A 20,671-nucleotide genomic window follows, 5' to 3' on the forward strand; every position below is an offset into this window, starting at 1 on the left:
ATCCCAAGTTGCTGGGAATTCAGGTGTGCACCACCATGCCTGGCTGAATGGTCACTTGAAAATGGGTGTTATGAAGGCACAGGAAAACCAGTGGGCAAGTATGCTGCTCCTTGTGTGGAAGCAGCTTTAGGACACATGTCCAGGGGTTTCGCTAGAAACTCACATTTCTTGATGAGTATGTGAGCTGGAGGGCAGGAAAAAGGTGATGTGCCCAAGAACCTGGCATGCTGGGGATCTGTCCACCCTGCTGGTGCCTCACTATACTACTCTGGAAGAGCAGCACAATCAAGGATGACGTGGCAAGATGCAGAGCAGTATCCTCTCCCTCCCTGGCCTTGGGGAGCCTGGGCTACAGATGGAAGCAGCAGGAAACCTGCACAGTCCATACTGCACTTCTGGGACCCAGAGCATAGACTGTGCAGAGTTGCAGCCTGGCTCCTACCTCTCTCACTGACTTCTGGGATAGCAGCCTCTGTTAAAGCTTGAAGAAGGGGTTGTGGCCTAAGGGTAAAACTCTTCTCCACAGCGATGTGCCCTAGGCTAGGGTGCATGAGACTTCATCATGGGCGACAATGCCCATCTTCCTGATTTCCTCCTAAAATTGAACTTACATGTGCCTTCCTGAACCTGGATGGCAGGAGACCAGGGGGTCATGTGCTGGGGTGTCCAATGGAGTGGGTAAGCAGCTCGGGGTGGTGTTGTTGGCCTTGTTGATGTTGGCATTGGCACCAGTGAATGAGTAGCTGCTGGGGGTGAAAGTGGAGTCTATGAGTTTCTCATGGGAGGGTGATTCAGTGTCACCTTGGTTGTTACCAGCTTTGTTGATATGCAGAGGGTGCTGGATAGTGAAGTTCTGGTGGAAGGCACTCTGATTGTCACTTTGGTAGTAGTTGATGTGGTTGACAAGCAGGCCTCCTGCCCTCTGTATGCAAAATGGGAGAGAGGATGGAGGAAAAGACCCTGACTATCTCTCCTTCTTTGAGGGAGAATCAGTGGACAGGCAGGGCAGAGAAGAGCAGGCCATCAGAACATTGTTTTTCCACTATAGAGTCAAGTTTCTGGGTCTGGGTGGGGCAGGGTTAACACGGCCCTGTGTCCCTGGTGCCATTCAGTATGTGATGAGAGTGAGGATGAGAGGCCTTCAGGGAAACTTGGTAAACTAGACAGCACATGCCCATCTCTACAGCGCAACCACCACCTGTTCTAGCTTCTATCATTATGTGGGAACTCAAGCAAAATATGGCCAGATCCTCTGACTTTTTCCATTTAAAGCCAGAAGTCCAAATTTTTACTTGAATGTGCCAGATGTTCAAGTATCAGCCAGTAAAAGAGGTCAGCAGATTAGAAGTGGCTCACGGCCTACCATTCTGCAACTCTTACTGTGGAAGTTCTTCCCAGGAAACATTTCCCTTAGGAACATGTCTCCCCCAGGTCTCTGACAGCCAGTGATGCTCAGAGCTGCCATGTCCTGGGAGAACTGATGTGACAAGGAGTCAGCTTGCAGAGGGTGGAGGATGAGAAGACAGCTGAGCAGAAGGGCTTGGAGCCACCACAGAGTTAAGCCTTTCCACTTGGATTTTCTTGGCCCACCCTTCTTTTGCCTCAAACTGAATTTGGGAAAGGAGTGACTACCCTGAAGATGTCATCTTCAGAGACAATGGACATAGCCTCCTTCATGGCCTTGTCCAGCTCCTCCTCAGCAGTCAGCTCTCCAGAGACAACCCGTCAGATCTCAAGCCCAGTGTCATACAGTGTATGCAATTCAGCCTGGAACCTAGAGGGACACATGACAAACCTGGTGCTTTTCCACTGAGCTTCACAGTTAGCCATGATCCTAGTTCTCCTCTACCCAGCTACTCCACCCAACAGGTGGACCTCTGAACCAGGTGATGGGCTTCCCTGGACTCCCTATTGTCACCTAGGTTGGAAGATCCCATTCATCTATCTGGGAGGAGTGGAGTCATGCTCAGAAGACCACCAGTGATCAGGGGCTTGTCTGGAACTCAGCAGAGTGCATGGGAGCTCTGGGGGTGCTGGGAGTACAGGCAGGACAGTGGAGGGCAGAGTGTGTGTGGAAGAACACTGGGAGGGAAAGGGGTTTGTCACCCCCCTCATATCTGCCTTCAGAAAGGCTTAGCACTCTCAGGAAATTTTTTACTTAGCCCCCTGCTAAGAGATCTGGGCCCTGGCCAGGGACTGAGGAAGTCAACCAGTACCATCCTTGGGTGTGGATCCTTCCCACCAGCCCCGCTCCTGCAGTGACAGGGTGTTCCACTAGGAGAGCTTTCCCACAAGTCCCAGCTCTTGCACTTCTTGAATTTCTGGAAGTATTCTTGGATCAGGAAGGTGACATAAAATTTGCCAACAGTGACTTCATCATCTGAGACAGAGAGAGAGTAGAATTGGGGAAAAATAAGAATTCAATTAAACCTCAGTAACTTACTTTTCAGAAAACAAAATTACTTTTTCCATTTCATTTTTTAGGTTTAATAGAGAAAAAACAAATAAAAAGGAATATGGTGCAGACTCTCTTCCACCACATTCCTATCTGCCTTGTTACTTCCTTCTAGCAGCTAAACATTTTCGTTTTGAGTAATTTTCTAGAAATTCTTCATGCAAATAAGGAAATATATTCTTATTCTTACTTATTATTCTCCTTTCTCTCTTCTTCTTTTTGGATATAAGGTTTTAATACATTAACACCAATCTGATCTCGAACTCCTGGACTCAAACAATATTCCTTCTTTAGGGAGTCACTGGACTATAGATGCATACCACCACACCTGATGCTACCACTGGTTCCTTGGCTTATTTACTTATTTGTTTATTTACAGAAAAAGTAATCTATTGTCAAAATTACTTCCAACTTTGCTTTTGCTTTTTTTCCCCTGAACCAAGTGGTATTTCTCACGGACCTCCCTGGGCTGCCAAGGGAAACAGGATGGGAGGGAAGTACAGTAGGGTGCACATCTGGTTCAGTGGAAGCTCTGCCTCCTCAGCCTCCCACAGAGAGGAGGTAGACACATAACAGTGGAAGAAGAAATCAGATATCATTGGGTTCTGCAATTTTGCATTTTCTTTGGACTTACTTTCTCCACTTCTAAAACAGGCTTAATGAGATGATTCTGGGACAAGATACTTTTTTTTTTTTTTTTTTTTTTGTACAAAGGATTGAAACCTGGGGTGGTTATCCACTAAGGCACATCTTTCTTTTAAAAACAAATTGAAACAGAGTCTCACTAAGTTGCTTAAGGCCTTGTTAAATTGCTGAGGCTGGCTTCAAACTTATCAACCTCCTGCCCCAGGCTCCTGAGTGACTGAGATTACAGGGTTGAGACACAGGACACAGACATTATAGTGGAGGGAAAGAAAAATTGAGGCATGTGACCATTACAGTGATATGCTAGCAGGCTTCTAGATGCTATGCGAGATACCTGCCCCACCAAAATATCATACACATGATGCATGATCCCTGGGATTGAGGATAGGATATATTATACTCCTGAAATTTGGTTATGTCAAATGGCACCTATGACCTTCAGCCAGGGAGATGATCTCTCTGACCTGACCTAATCATAGGAGCCCTTTAAAAGTCCAGGGTTCTCACCAGCTGGGAGCAGAGAGAAAAATGAGAGAGGTGGACCCTGGGTTAACTAGAAGAGCACAAATGCCCATGCTACAGAATGCACTGAGTTTCCAGAAACTGAGAATGGTTCCTAGCTGACAGCAAGTGTGTGAGGACTGCACACTCACAATGGCAGGACATGAAATCCTGAATCAACAACCTGAATGAGCTTGGAGGTGGTGTCTTCCCCAGAGCCTCCAGAAGGGTGCAGAGCATGATTAATACTCTGATTTGGTCTCCCAAGATCCTGAGAAGAGAACCCAGCTAATCCTTGACTGAACTTCTGATTTATGGAACTGTGAGTTAAAACTGGGTGTTGTTTTAAGTAAAAAAAAAAAAAAGTGTGTAACATTTTAAACAGGGGTAGGAAGGCAGTACAGGTGATGGACACTGCTATCACGTGGAGAGCTGTAGGCTGTAGGGTGTGTTGGAGAGCTCTGGAGCCAGATTGACTGTGTTCAAACCCAGGTTTGAAGCCACCTAGGAGAACAAGCAGATGTGACCATGGAGAGGAAGTGAGGACTTTTGAGTTCCTTGTGGAAGGTCAGATTCAAACAGTAACTGAAGCCAGAGGACAATTTCTGGGTTTCTGATGGAGGCCATCAGTTTTCTTCATGGTGAAGGAAGTCAGAGGTTTTGACATACACAATCTGAGTCCTAATTAAAACAGTGCTGATATCAACTTCTGTACTGGGCTAAAGAGCATCCCCCCAAAATTCATGTCCACCTGGCTGCTTGTAATGAGGACTTCACTGGAAAAAGAGTCCTAGCAGATGTAAATTGTTAAGATGAGGTCACATTGAATAAGCATGGGCCCTATGTCCAATGTTCATGGTGTCTTTACACAAAGCAGAGGGGGCACATAGGAAAACATGGGGAAGGCCAGGTGAAGAGGGAGGTAGAGATGCAGTAACTCGGCTGTGAGCCCAGGAGAGTAAGCGTCACTTGCCACCACCAGAAGCTCTGAGAGTGGCAGGCACAGCTTCTCCCAGCCTCCAGGTGGAACCCACCTGCCTGCACCTTACTTTTAGACCTCTGGTCTCCTGAACTCTTGCAAACTAGAAGGGAAACAGTGGAAGTGTCTTTGTGGTGAGGCATTGTCTGAGTAGTATAGCACAGGTAGGACCTTAACCCCTTCTTGTCAAAGGGTTTATTTACCTTGTGTCAGGTGCAGTGTGCACAATGGTATATGATGAAATCCACCATAGTCAGCACCTGTCATTTGTCCCTTTCCCAACATGGGTCATTTTAACTTAAAAGAGAGTTGAGCATTTGAGAGACCCAGCTGTATTCAGTGCAAATCCCTTGAGATGGTGCTGGGGCTGTGTCCTGCTTCAGGTAATAATCATCCCCTTTGCTATTTTGAACTATACCCTACGAGCTTAAGACAACACCCAGAATGATTTCTAGGCTTTGATGGAGAGGGAGAGTTCAAAATAAATAAACTAGAGGCCAGGAGGTCATTCAAAAGCAAAGAAAATATGAGTAAGCATGGTTTCTTGAAGATTCAGTGCTATGGTTTGGATGTGATGTATCCCCAAAGCTCATGTTTGAGACAATGCAAGAAGGTTTAGAGGACCAGTGATTGGGTTATGAGAGCCTTAACCCAATCAGTGAATTAATCACCCTGATGGGATTAAGTGGGAGGTAACTGAGGCAGTTAAGGCATGGCTGGAGGAGGTGGGCATTGGGGGTGTACCTTTGGGTACATACTTTATATCAGTAAGTGGAGTCTCTCTCTGCTTCCTGATCATCATGTGAGCCACTTGGGTCCACCACACTCTTCTGCTATGATGCTTTACCTCTCCTCAAGCCCCAAAGAATGAAGTTGGCTTTCTATGGACTAAGAGCTCTGAAAACATGAACCCCCAATTAAACATTTCCTCCTTGACAATTGCTGTGGTCAGGTCTTTTAGTCACAGAATTTCAGAATGTATGTTATTATGTGTCACTGCTCTGTGCTGTACTGGATGAAAAGGTCCTGTGGGCACTTTGCATGCTGTTGAACTCTGCTCTGGTTGGTTGTCTGGATCTTCCAAGTGACTTTTTCAGTGGTCCATGAATGATCCTTACCTTCTGTTTTGATTCTCAGGGCTGTCCTGACCACGGCAAGCAAGTGGCATTGAACATGACTGTCCCATCAGTGTTCAGAGGCATGTTCATGGAGACCAGATGCTGGAGGGGAGGAGAGTCAAAGACAGAGGTTAGAGGATGGTTCTCAAAAGCCCTAAAGAACCACCATGGCACAAATGCTGGGTGTCTGGTACTTGTGTGGGTGCTGCTGGGAGACACTGGGTGTGAATGTGAGTTTTTGCAATGTACTCAAAACCTTTTCTGGGGAGAATCTGTGCTTTGCTGTGAGGACTCTTGTCCTTCTCCACAGAGTGGGGGACAGATGGAATTTTGTCCTCTTTGGAACCTAAGATCCACAAAATGATGCTAATCTCACCCTACCTGCTGGCCCTTCCAGTGTAGCTCAGGCCTATGGGTGTGCTTCTGCTGGCCATGAAGAACATCTGTGCATAGGTACTGCTGTGTGGCCACCTGCTAGATAGACAGCATTCATCCAAATCCCAGGAAAGTGAATGATGAGGGAGGTTTGCTTGGGGGAGATGCAGAGCATCCTCTTTTTGTGTGTTGAAAATTTTATCTCTCCATCAAACCAGATCAGAAGCTTCCTTGACTCTAGATGGGATAGTATTACCTTCTTCCCTTCTTCCCTCCCCCACCCAAATGTGCTTCCATTGCCCTTGCTTGGGTACAGAGCTGTATGCACACAGCAGGTCCTCATGAGAAAGAGCAGTGCGATGTTCATCATGGTGTCCACACTAGGGTGTGGTCAGGGGGCTGCTTCTCAGACCACATGGGTCCTCCTATTAACCTTGTGCTGGGAAAGGAAAGATTGTCCTTTCTGTAGACATTGGCTCTTTTTGGGTAGCGTGAATTGGAAAATTTTAAGTCTGGTACTCAGTCCTCTCAGTCCTGTCTGGAGGTTCCATGGGTTCATTTCAGCCCCCTGAAATGGATGGGCATATTCTTTTCTCATTGTGATTCTACTTTACATTTCATTTGTGCTTGTTATGGTTCAAATTTCAAAAGCTCCCACAGGCCCATGTACTGAAGGATTGGTTGCCAGTCTGCAGCACTATTGGGAAATGGCAGAACTTTTAGGATGTGGGACCTAGTGGAAAGAAGTTAAGTCATTGGGGGATATTGGGACCCTAGCAACTTCCTGTCTTGGTCTTTTCTTCCTGGCCACTATGGGGTAAAGAGTGTTCATCCACCAAGGGCTCCTGCCATGATGTACTGTGCCACCACAGTCCAAAGTTATTAAGGCCAAGTGACCACAGGTAGAAACTGTGAGCCAAAATAAAATTTTCTTCATAATAAGTCTTTTCTCTGTTATTTTGTCACAGTGATGGAAAGCAGACTAACAGAGGGCTCTTTAACTCTCATATTTTTGTATAATATGAATGAAACCCAGCAAAGCAGACGTTTCTATAATCTCTCTCTTTTCCATTTTCTATGAGTGGATTATCCACAAAACTGAATCTTTCTGCTATTTGTGATTTTCCTCTCTGTAGCTCTCTGACCTCATTTCCCTCCAGATCTTTCTTAGCTCTTTATTATTCCAGCAGGGAATACAGAGTGGTGAGAGTGGTAGTGTCCAGGGAGTTGAAAGAAGAGGGATAAGAGTGGGAGTGACATTCCTCAGCAATTGCTGGGCTGCATGGTTGGAGCTACAATGAAGTAAGAGAAGGGTCAGGAGCTCACAAACTTAGGGGATGCTCACTCTTAGGGTCAAATAGGAGGTGTGTCTGACAGAATTTAGCATTTTTGTCTTAACTTATTTCATAGACTCACTTAGAAATCTAGTAAAAGTGACAGAGCCTCTCCTTGTGAGTGTTTGAGTAATTTTACTTACAATATTAGGGCTTTACATATCCCTAAAACCAAGGCCTGGCCTCTGTTGGCCCCTGGTTCCTGGGAAAGATCTTACCCATCACCCCAGGCTGGAGGTTCTGTAGGAGACCAGGGTGCTATAGCCTGCTGGGTGGAGCAAGTCCCTTATTCAGACAGGGCACAGGGCTCAGTAGGACATGAGGCTTCACCCTGTTGTTCTTTATTGAATCTGAGAACTTAGAGCTGGATGGATACTTACAAGATGATCTGCTCAGGCTCATTTCTTTAGGCACATACATTACTATCTTTATTCCCTTACGGATCTCTGGCCTGACTAAAGTCACAACATAAACAGGCATCTTGCCCCCCATAGTTTCTCTTTCTCCCACGAGCCAGAACCCAGATCTTCTCTTACTTTGCAGGCTACACGGTGAGGACACAGCTTCCCAAACCCCAGTGGGGGCTGAATACGCCGGAGAAGGGTCACCACATCTAGGTGTTTGATGCGACCCCTGCAGGAGGAAGGAGAGGAGGGGAGGAAACTTCAGGGCCACAATTCCTGTCTGCAGCCCAGGATTCATGTACCAGGGAGGTGGGGGTCCACCCACAGAGGGTACTCTCCATAGGGTGGCCCTGCTGATCAAATAGGACAGACCTTAGAATCACAAGGTAAAATTCCAAAAATAGTATCAAAACCAATATGCACCTGTTCAGATTTTAATGGACAATTTTCTGTCAGTGCTATGTTCCAGGTGGAAGGGATTTTAGTACTGCAATTAAATTCTCAATATGTACTTACTACTTCAACACACTAACCATCTGACCAAGAGGAATTTATGGGATGTCAATCAAAGATGATCAACAGATGAGGGTATCTTAGACCTAAGTCAGGAATAGAGTCACAGTTGTCTTGGCTCTAAATATCCTAAAGTGAGTATTTACTAGTTATTCCTGATGCTGGGCTGTCAGGTCCTTCCATTCCACTGAACAAATTCTCAACCTAGTCAAATGGTTTTGGTCTCCTCTTGCAGGCGCTCGACCCTTTATCCTGTGGTCTGGCACCTACAGCTCACTGTTTCCCTCTGATCCACCCGATGCTGACCTATCATGACCTCCTCCACAGGTATGGTCACACATGCCCCTTTCAACTCAGGGAGTCAAGATTTCCCTGTGGCAACTTACTTGGCCTCAGGATCATACTCGGCCCAGATTCTCTTAAATTCATCCAGGTGGTGGGGACCAAGGATGGACCAGTCCCTTGTCAGGTAGTCAAAGTTGTCCATGATGACAGCTACAAAGAGGTTGATGATCTGCAGGGAACAGTTGGTACCATGAGGAACTCCACAAGAACTTTCTTCCACTTGAATACAACTTTTAGCCCAGGCATGGCAGAAGCCAGCATTCCTAAATACCAGCAATATGTCAGCATTTAAAATACTGGCTCCAAAAACTTGGTTCTCTTGCATATGAGCATGACTCCACTTCCCTGAGCATTGTGTGGGGTGAAACCTACATGTGGGCTGGACAGTATCCCTTGTACCAAGGTGCCATGAAGGGCTGCCCAGGACAGAGGGCGGCTTTATCTGCCACCTTTCTTTCACTCCTCAGCAAGGTGCCAAATGTGTAAGTTCTGCTGAGCCTCAACACATTCCCTTTGTCCTCTGGGGATGTGGACAAGAAAGAGGATGGCTGAGTGTGCCCTGGCCCAGCCTTGCTGCTCTTCTCTCAGTGTGGCTGGACATTACCACTGACTCAGTCTCCCTAAGTCAGTTTCTTGACAGCTGACAGTGAGCTGCAGTCAAGGGCTTTGTCTGCCCTGAAACTCTCCTAGTTCCCTAGTTCCCCCACCTTACCAGGAAGGCACAGAGCATGTAGAAACTGATGAAGTAGAAGACTACGAAGCTGCTGCCACAGGGCGCCTCTCCTTCTGTGCTGTTACTGGGCTCAGATTCTGGGGCACACTTCTTGCCTGGCATGCAGGCCAACATGATGTCCTGCCAGGCCTCCCCCGTGGCACACCTGGAGGAGAGACGAGAGGCCCCAGCACCCATGTAGCCAATCTCGCACATGCAACTGAAACTCTTTCGGCATCCTTCCCCCAAAGGAACTAGTAAAACCAATTTGGTATTTATCACTCCCTGAGTGCTCAGACATACTCACCAAATATGAAAACATTCAACATCATTTTGAAAGTTCTAAAGATTTATACAAAGGTGTAACAAATGGAACCCTTTTGCAAAGTTTTGAGATTTTAACCATTTGGATATATTTTTGCTCTAGTTTATTTTAACTGCTCTATGGGAGTACATTTCATGAACCTGCCATTAAAAAATCACCGTGCTCTTAAGGGACATCCAGGTTTTTCAATAGTTTTTTCTATTAAAATGAACACAGCGATGACCAGGCATGTCCACATCTGGGATATCTGCCCAAGAGGTGGGACTGCCAGATGAAGACACACATATCTTCATTTTTACTAGGTGGCGCATGCTCTCCAAGTGTTGTCCAGTTCAGACCCCTCTCATCCCTGTAGGAGCAATGCCATTCCCCTCAGACGCATCAACACTTAGCGTTTAGTGAATTTTAAAGAGTGTTGCCCACAGGATGGGTGTGTAATGATATTTCATTGCTGTTTTTGTTTTAACATGGTCAGTGGGTTGAGAAGTTTACTTTTCCCTTATGTTGAATTGTACTTCATGTTTTTGCTTTTTGCTTCATGAATTGTCTTCCTGTTCATTTGTTGCCTCCTGTAGATGGTTTTTATCATCATCCTTTGTTTTGCATATGTATTGCAAGTATCCTCCTCCAGCCTGGGGCTTACCTCTAGGTTTTTTTATGGTATGTTTTGATAAATCTAAGTATTTGACTTTAGTCTGGTCAAATTTATAATTTTTGTGCTATGTTTTATGATTTTGCATCTCCTTTAATAAATCCTTTCCTATTCTAGGCATCAAGATATTCTCCTCCTCAAGCATCTTAAGTTTCCTTTTCACAATAATGCATTAATTCAAATTTTCTTTTGATGTGGGTTGGAATATGTTTTCGTCTTTTTCTGCAGAGATAACAAATTTTCTTCATGTTACTTACCTACTGATTTGAAAGAGACCTTCTGACATAAATTCTGTTTCCCTAGATGTGTGGGTCTTGTGCTAGCCTTTTCATTCTATTATGTAGGCTGACTTGCCTAGGAGCATCGGTAACCACATTGTCCTAATTATTATAGTTGATAGTGAGTCTTGTCCTCTCAGAGGGAGTGAGTTCCAGTTTGTTTTTTTTCATTTGTCTTGATTGTTCACTTTCCTTTTCTATTCCTTAGACACTTTATCAAGTTCTAGGAATAGTTCTATTGAGAATCTTGATGAAACTGCACTAAAATTTAGATTGAAAAATCTTGACATCTTTAGGATATAAATTCTTTCAACCATCAACAGGGCATCCATTTATGTAGTCCTTATTTAATGTCTTCAATTAAATTTTATGATTCCCCTACATACATCCTTGTTACATTATTTCTAGGTACCTTCTTTATTTTCTTGCATAGTTAAAATGGTACCTTTTGTCTGGCATGGCATTATAAGCGAACAGTCCCAGCCACTTGGGAGTTTGAAGCAGGATAATCACTGAATCCTAGGATTTTGATGCTAGTCTGGGCAACATAGTGACTCATTAAAAAAAAATGGTAGAGTTTAAAATTTATATCAGTTTGCTATAGTGCAAAATATTTGATTATATACAGATTTTTGCTGAACTTTCTTTCTAGTTAGAACAATTTATCTGTAGTTTCTCTTGTACATTCTGCATATGCAAATTTTTTTGTTTTTTTTTTGTTTGTTTGTTTGTTTCTGCTCTCAGTCTTGCCCTTCAATTTATTCTTATTGCATTGGATAAAACTTGAAATATAATATGTATTATAAAGAGAGATAGCATGTAGGCTCTTATCTATGATAGTTACCAATTGGTTATTTCAAGTATATGATAGTGATTCTTTCTCTTTGTTTATTTCCCACCTGACTAATCCTATTCATTGTTATAGAGATTTTTAATTGATTTGCTTGTATTTTCTACTTTGATTAGTCTGTTGTTTTCAAACAATGGCAGTCATGTCAACGTATTTCTCTTCTCTTCTCTTCTTCCTGTTCTGGGGCTTGAACCCAGGGACACACTCATTCTGTGTAAGTACTCTATCACTGAGCTACAGCTCCATCACCATTCATATTTTCAATTTTAAAACTTCTTGTTTCTTTTCTCCTTCTCTTATTAGTATTAGCTTTATGTTCATATTATGGGGTGAATGTGGAGCTTTCCCACCTCTTTCTAGTCCTGGAAAGTTTTTTATAATATAGGAACAATCTATTCTTGTAAAGTTTGTTAGAACTCACAAATAAAAATATTGAAGCTTGGCCTTCTTTGGAGGCTAAAATTTTGACTATCCTTTCAATTTCTATTGTCATCAATGCTAATTATTTATTTATTTAGAGCATTTCAATGTAGCAGTGGCGCCAACCTCCATCATATATGAGATGGCTATGCTTATGTTGAATCTATATTGAATCTGTGACAGTTTTTTTTTTATTGTTTTATTCATGGGAAACTTTTTAAATGAGTATTTCATTTTCTAAACTTTCATTTTCTCTGATTAACACATTTACCAGGTATTGTTTCAAAAAGATTTTTTTCTTAGGAGTTTTTAAAATTCATATTTCTTATATAAGAGCCTTACTTAGATTTTTAAATATATTGACATAAATTTGCTCATAATATCCACACCCCCTTTTTAAGGTCCAATCTTATTTGTTAGACTTGGAAAATCTCGTTTTTGACTGGACTCAAACTCAGAGGCAGACAAGTCTCAGAGAGTACATCCTCTACCATTTGGAAAGTCTGTTCCTGGCATTTTACTTGGACCACTTCATTTTCTTGGCCCAGAGTCTAGCATATTCTTGGCCTCTTGCTTATTTTTCTTAGCATCCTGATTCTTTAGGATGACATGTAGTGTCTGTGTTGCAATACAGGTGGAGTAGCAAGAAGCTGAATTGTGGACACTTTGGTTCCAGGTTTCTGACATTCTTTGTTGAGGCCTTTGCTGTAGTTCAGGTCAGGGATGTCCCCAGAGGGCACACATGTTGAAGGTTTGGTCCCTGGTCTGTGTCTCTGTTGGGAGGTGGTGGAACCTTGAGGAGGTAGGGACTAGTGGAAGGAAGTTAAGTTATTGGGGAAATACACTTGAAGAAGATATTGGAAACATGTCCCCTTCCTCACTTTCTTTGCTTCCTGGAACCTCGAGGTGAGCAACTCTGTTCCACCATGAGCTTCCTATCATGATGTTCTGCCTCACCACAGGCTCAAAGAAATGGCATCAAATAACCCTGGATGGAAATCCCTGAAACCCTGGGCCAAAACAAACCTTCTTCTCCCATTTTTTAAACTTTATTTTATTTATTTATTTTTATGTGATGCTGAGAATCAAATCCAGTGCTCACACATGCTAGGCAAGTGTTCTACCACTCAACTACAACCCAACCCCTTTTTCTCTTTTTAAGTGAATTCTCTCAGGTATTTAGGCAAAGTGATGAATCTAACTAACATGCGTTTATGCAAGCATGCACGCGCGCACACACACACACACGCACAAAAAAAAAAAAAAAAAAAACTGGTGGATTTCATATGCTTTAGAGATATTTGAAAATCTGTGCGTTTTGCTAGCTATTTTGAGTCCCAGGTGATGAAACACAGTAGTATCAGCCTAACCAAGAAGATTCTTTCTCACAATAACCAAATGGAGAACATTCAACACCGTGCAACCCTGAGTAGAGCAGCACTTGTTTTCCTCCAGTTCCCCTTGGTCTGTAACAGGAATAGCCCTTACTCAGTTGGAGGTGCACATAGCTGTGCTTCATAGGAAAACCTCCTTGTCACTCCTACCATTGAATCAAAACACATAACCCTTCCATTCTCTTCTCAGAGGGCAGGAGTAACTTCTGTGGCCATTCACTTCTCATAAAAGGTACCAAGTTTGTGTTCATGGTCTGTTTTAATGAGTTTCTACCAGTTAGTGGCTGGAAAGATGTTCAGCATCTTCAAGAAGCTGATCACCTCTGAGGTGCCCTTTTAAAAAGCATAAAACTCTCTTATCATTCTAAAAATCACTTCTGCATCCATAATTATGTTGCTTTTTGTATGCCTGATATTGTTGTGTCTTTTTACAAAAATCTGGGTTTGATAAAGGTCTTACTTATTGGGTTTTGCAATTCAGCTTTAGTGTTTATTGATAAAATCTATTTTCATTTCATATTTCAGTGATTCATGCTTTTATTTTATGAATTCAGTCTTCCTATTTTTTCACTTTTCTTTTGGCATCTATCAGTTTAATTTTTAAAATGAATAAAGTCTACATTCTGAATTTTCCATTGGTATCCATGGGTCATCTCATATACTGAATACAACACTATCAATGATTGCTATGTGGCTGTAGTTTCAACTTTGAGCTATTTAGAAGAATAAATTAAATATTTTAATGGAGAGGTTTCAGGGGGACTATTGCTTTTAGGGTTAAATTCTAATTTTCTATATTGAAGTCAGAGGAACTTTAGTATTTGTTAAAGTCTGCTTTGTGACTTAAGTTATGGCTAATTTTTGTGACTATTTCTAGGTGTTTATAAAGGATGTGTCTTTTACCATTTAAATAGTAGAATTTACTAATCTGTTAACTGCATTATTTGGCTTTTCTTTACCCTTCTTCTACTTTGACCTGTCTGATCTGTCACTTTCTGTGACCAGCATTCAGCTCTCACTCTGTGTGTGTGTGTGTGTGTGTGTGTGTGTATATGTGTATGTGTGTGTGTGTGTGTGTGTGTGTATGTGTGTATGTGTGTGTGTGTGTGTGTGTATTGTGTGTGTATGTGTGTGTGTGTGTGTGTGTATGTGTGTGTATGTGTGTATGTGTGTGTGTGTGTGTGTGTGTGTGTGTACTTATTTTCTCCTTCGAGTTCTATTCCGGTCTACTGGACACATTTGCAACCTGCACGGTTAGGCTCCTGTGGTTTTTGTGACTGTCATGTGGTGGAATGACCTTGGTGGATCATTCCTTCCTCAATGCCGAACGCCCCCTTCGTACCAGGCCTTCCCCTGGGATTCTGTTTGTTCTGGTTCTGCTGTTGTCACACCAGCACTTTGAACACTGCTTTGCCTCCTCTACCCCTTTATTTTCATCCTCTTTAGATCATTTTGTTTTACTGTCTCTCTCAGAAATAGGCTAGAGCTAGAATTTCTTTTTCTTTATTTTCCTTTTTTTGTACTGGGGATTGAACCCAGGAGCCCTTAACCAGTGAGCCACATTCCCAGCCCTATTCCCTTTTTTGTATTTTGAGACAGGTTCTCCCTAAATTGCTTTAGGGCCTCACTAAGTTGCTAAGGCTGGCTTGGAACTTGTGATCCTCCTTCCTCAGCCTCCCAAGGCACTGGTTGATTTCTTAAAGTGAATAGTAGAGTATTGTTCTTTTATGGAGAAATTTAACTCTTTTAATTTTTGGTAATCATTAATGTCCTTATTCTTATTGTCTTTGTTTGGCCTTCTTATTTTTTCAATTTTCACATTTTATTTTATTTTTTGGTACTTTTGCCCATCCTTCCTTTTCATAAATTGCTAAGGTTTTCTTTGTCCATTTTTTCCATTTGTGGCTTGGAATGTACCATTTTTCTAGTTTTTGACTTTCAATATTTATTATATATGTTTGTACACACTTTCTCCTTAGTTGTATAAAGTGTCACACAGTATCTACTTCTCCTGATACCAGAGAAGAATCCCGGCATGGTTTCATGGTTCTCAATTTTCTACTATCTCATTCCTAACTTGTTGAGATAATATGGAATTTTACTCCAAATTGTTATTAAGATTTTGAACTTTATCAATTTTTTTGGCGCATTCTCTAGCACTACAAAAATCTTCATATAAATTTTACAATTTCTATGTTTATAACTATAAATGTTATAGCTCATATTTTGATTCTGCTCATTCTCTTTCTAGATTATTGTTCATTCTGTGAATGTACATCCTTGTATAATTGCCATGAGGCAGGCTTATGCGAGAGAGTAAGCTTCTGAGGTATTTATATTTTCGGAAATGTTGATTTTGTATTGCTACTTGAATACTGATTGGACTGCATATAGGAGTCTCAACTCAAAAGTACATTTTCCTTATAATTTTGAATGCATTATTCCTTTAGCTTCAAGTGTGCATTTCTGTTGAAGAGAAGTCCAAGACCAGTGGATGCCTTTCAAAGCAGTCTTCCTTCTCTTTGGCAACACCATTCTGGAGAGACTGGAAAGACTCTTCTTTCTTCATTGAGTGATCTTGGCACTTGTGTCAAAAATCTATTGACCATAAATGTTGGGTTTACTTCTGGGATCTCTGTCCTGCTCCACTATGTCTGTCTTTATGTGACTACCAGGCTGTTTTGATTACTGTAGCTTTGTAATGGTTTTGAAGTCAGGTAGTGTGATGCCTCCAGCTGTTTTTTTTTTTTTTTAAATCCATCAGTGTTTTACAGTTTTCAGTATACAGATCTTTCATCTCCTAGTTTAAGTTTACTTTTATTTCTGCATGCTTTAGTGAATGCTATTGGCTTGTTAATTTCTTTTTCAGGTAGTGTTAGTGCAAAGAAATGCTACTGATTTTTGTGTGTTGATTTTGTAGCCTGAAAATTACTGAATTTATTTATGAGTTCTAACAGTGTTGTTTTGTTTCTGTTTTCTTGGTATGGAATCTTTAGGGTTTTCTATACGAGATCATGTTATCAGTAAAGGATACTTTCACTTCTCTCTGTCCTACTTGACTGTCTTTTATTTCAGGATAGAACTTAGAAAACTATGTTGAATGGAAGAGCTGAGAGGAGGCATTCTTGCCCTGTTCCTGATCTTTTGCCTATTGAGTAGATGTAACTTCGGGCTTTACACACATGGCATTTATTGGGTTCAGGTAACTAACTTACTTCTATGCCTGATTTGTTGAAAGGTTTCATCAGGAATGGAGGTTGAACTTTGTCAAATGCTTTTTCTGCATCTTGGAGAGTATCAGAAGGTTTTCATCCTTCATTTTGTTAATGTGCTGTATCATATTTATTGATTTACATATGTTGAACCAATCCTGCATTGGTGGTTTAAATCCCACTTGATTGTGGGAATGATGCTTTTAATGTATGGTTTAATTCAGTTTGCTTGTATTTTGTTGAGGATTTTTGCAAATATGCTCATCAAGGGTATTGATCTGTGGTTTTGGTTCCCTGTAGCATCTTTTTCTGACTTTGATATCAGAGTAATGCTGGTCTTGTAAAACTTCAATTTGTTGATGTTTTTCCACTTGGTAAGATTTTAGAACATCTTCTTTACTGTTCATATTCTAAAAAGTAATCATAATGTGTCTAGTTAAGGATTTTTAAAATTACCCTCTTCTGTACATAGTAGACCATTTTAAACTAAAGGTACATAGTTTTATATAAAATTCTAATTGATCATTTTTTAATTTCACTCTCTCCATTACTTCTGTTCTTTTTGTCTGGAATTTATCTTACAGAGATAGAATTTTTGTGGCCTTACCCTTCATGTTTTAACTTTCATTTCATATTTTCTTTATCCTTTGGATATATTAAAAGAGAATGCTCTGGTTAATCTGTCAGTGTATTAATTTATTCTTCAACTGTGTCCCCTCTCTTATGCGTCCTACTTTTTAAAAATATTTCAAACTTTGTATTTTTCTCTTTTTAGTACACAGTTTACTTCTCTCTCTCTCCACTTTGGATTTGTCCAGGGGGCACTTTACCCCTGAACTATATCCCCAGTCCTTTTTACTTTTATTTTAATTTTTTTAATTTTAAGACAGAGTCTCATTGACTAGCTTGGACCTCACTAAATTGCAGAGATCATCTTTGTACTTGTGATCCTCCTGCTTCAGCATGCCATGTCACTGGGACTATAGGCATGCTACATTGTGCCCAGCTGACTTTGCTCTTTTTTGTGAGGGCTGCTGTTCCTGCTCCTGCTACTACTTCTAGTTTAACAGATGAGTTATGTTCTATGATCTCTTGAAAGATATAATTTTATTTATTGTATTTATATTAGACATAAGAGAATTATATTTATTTCAATAAATAGAACAAATTCCATTTATTCCTTTTCCTCATTCATCTGTGGGTCAAGTGTGAAACCTCTCTTTCTTGATGTAGTTTTCATCCACATACTTTTGATTATTGTTGATTTCTCTTTGTGATCGAGAACTCGGTTCATACCTCTCTGGATAAGTCCTCCTCCCAGGATCCTCTCTGGGAATCAGGAAAGAAAGACAAGATGTGCTGGAGGTAGACTGGGCAGGTGGCATCTTTTCTGATGTGGGTTTCCTGAGGGGAGAGGCACACTCTGCCTCTACAGACTCCAAAGTTCAGGGATGAAATGTCAAGAGCCACTGCTTCCAGCTTGCAAGAACTAGCAAATTATCCCCAATAGAGTTAGTCACTAAGGAACCAGGGGTTCAAGGCCATGACCCCAGGACTCTCCTGTGCCTTGTATCTGTTAACCCTGAGCTTAGAGATTCCCCAGGGTGCTCTCACTTCTCCATGGTTTCAACCCTTGTGAAGGTGTGTGCTCCTCAGGTCTTGTTCCTTTGTCAGTTGAATCTCACTGGCTTTCTTCCATTTAAGAATCCCTTAACATTCTGGTGAACCTAAGCAACTCATGTTTATGTTTATTTTTCTAACCTCAGTACTGTTATGGATTTATTCTTTTAAGAAATGTCTTCTGTCTTCCAGAACATTAGGAAAGGAGAGGAGAAGGGCTGAGGTTGATCATGCTGAAATCTGTGTACAACTCTGCCTTTAAATGTGGCACTGGCTTGAGTGCTACTATTGAGTGGCAGCTTACTACAGCCCTTCTATTCTGATAGTTTACACTGAGGGAGGTGGTGATGTCAGACTGATATTTAGGGAGTCCATTAGTATGCTATACTACATTTTTGAGCAATTATGATACTCAGGCTTGGGGAATGGGTCCTGTGAGAGATGGAAAGGGAGAATTACCTGATTACAGGGTCCCCAGACCCTTTGGTAAGGGGACTCCAGGAATCCCTACCTCTCCTAGTGCCACATGTAGAATAGATGAGCTATCATAGACTTTAGAAATCATCTGGTCCAGGAATTGTCATGACCTGAATGAGAAGGAGAAGCATGCTGCAGAATGGAGTCACTCAGGGGCACTGTGAGAAACAACCCCTTCCCAGACTTCCAGAGGTGGTGGCCTTCCAAAAAGTGTGGAGGCTGAAGTTTGACTTCAGTGTGGTTAAAAGTGTATATAAATCTATATGACTGTTGGTATTCTACATAATGTATAATCAGAAGAATGTAAGAAATTATACTCCATTGTATATGACATGTCAAAGTGCATTCTACTGGCACGTATAACTAATTAAAACAAATGAAAAGTAAGTGCAGGCGGATATAACCACCTAACTCAGCAGATGGCACACACACTAGCATAGTGATCAACATCTATATTTGTTTTATGGGGAAACTGAGGCTCAGAGAAGGTAGATGTCCTGCTCTGGGTCACAAAATCAGCATGTTGCAAACTTGGTTTTGAAGCTGTTCAGATTTCAAGTGAGGGTGCTTTCAGTATTTGACTTTGATCCCAAATGACTTTGGGTGGTAACCAGCAGGTGTCAGTGTCCAACAGGTTGTCCAACACGTTGCTCATGGAAAGTTAATAGGAATAACAATGAAAGCAGTGGCTTCCAAGTCAGGGAGGGTTAGTGAGGGTAGCGCCCACTCTGTCCTTTCCCTCTCCCTACTCACTTCGCTCTACTTCTAACCCAGGCCACAGGTCATCATGCAGGTGTGTATGTGTGCACCTGTGTCCTCGGACGCCTACCTGAAGAGCAGCAGCACGGCTTGGGGGAAGGTCTGAAAATTGTTGTTCCGGTTGATCTCTGTGGTGTCATTCAGGGCAATTTTTCCAAATACCTAGCAGAAGAAAGGAAGAGAAATTCGGTGACCTGTGAGAAAGAGGACCCTGATTTCCAACACTTTTTCAATGGTCTCTTTACAGAACTCAGGGATTGCCTGACCTGTACCCCAAACAGGGTCTCATGATGTGACCTGGCCAGTACCTGCGGCCACACCCATTCTTGGTCCCAGTTCTCCATGGACACATGTAAATAGAATTGTGCCCTTGGACCTCAGCATAACTCCCCACAGGCAGCAGGAGCTGTGGCTGACAGCAGTGGAGGCTGTGACCAGGACCTGCTCCTGTGCAGGGATGCAGGGCTCACTGCCTTCTTTCCTTTGCCATTTTAGCTCCTATGTCCAAATATAGGTTCTTGGATTAGAGTGATATTGAATGGATGATCAGGGACTTGGACAAGCTTAATTGATTCCCCCCAAGAAGAGGCTTCCTCTTTTATTTTATTTTATTTTATTTTTCCTGGCCTTTTAAAGCTATGCCAATCCTGGAGACTGGGCCCTTTAATCAGGAGTCAGGGGAACTCTTTTCATCACAAAGGTTTGGACCTATGAACCTTCAGTCTTTCTGCAGTGAGCAAGTGGGGAGTTTGCTTAGGCTCCTGGCCAGTGTGCAGTGCTGGGCTGGGGAAGTGCTGCTCAGTCTGAAGGGGAATGCAGGAGCTCCAAAGAGGCTGGAGAAGTCTGGATTGGGGAAGGAGAAGGAGCTGTGGGCATCTGTGAGGGAGGCCCCAGTAATTACTGTGTGTTTGAGGAGACACTACCTTCCTCCCTTCCTCCCTTCCCTCTCTCTTCTTGCCTCTCAGTCCTCAGTGTGTCAATGCCATTGGGTAGAGGGTAATTCTCAGGCTCTTCAGACATGGACAAAGCAGGGGTTGCTGGTCAGAGGCCTTCTTGCTGCTTCTGAGAAGGGGCTGTTTTTTGATGAGGCCAACTGCATAAATCTGAGTTTCCCTTACCAGTTGTAGAACCCAGACCTGGGACCCTGGCGGAGGAGCTGGGTGAGGCGCTCTTCCTACCTGCAACCCAATAACTGCGTAGATGAAGAACAGCATCACTATCAGAAGGGCCACATAGGGCAGGGCCTGGAAGGAAGAATAGAGCACACCATTAGGCCCAGGGGAGAGGCAGGCTTGATCCCTGT

At 42.4% G+C, this 20,671-nt stretch overlaps 1 pseudogene; it reads right to left on the reverse strand.

Moving 5' to 3' along the window:
• Positions 1 to 607: 607 nt before the first annotated feature.
• The window catches only part of LOC124982732 (voltage-dependent L-type calcium channel subunit alpha-1C-like), a 28,166-nt pseudogene continuing 8,102 nt past the window's right edge, over positions 608 to 20,671 (reverse strand).

This window comes from Sciurus carolinensis, chromosome 4 (genome assembly GCF_902686445.1).
Source record: "Sciurus carolinensis chromosome 4, mSciCar1.2, whole genome shotgun sequence".
NCBI lineage: Eukaryota > Metazoa > Chordata > Mammalia > Rodentia > Sciuridae > Sciurus > Sciurus carolinensis.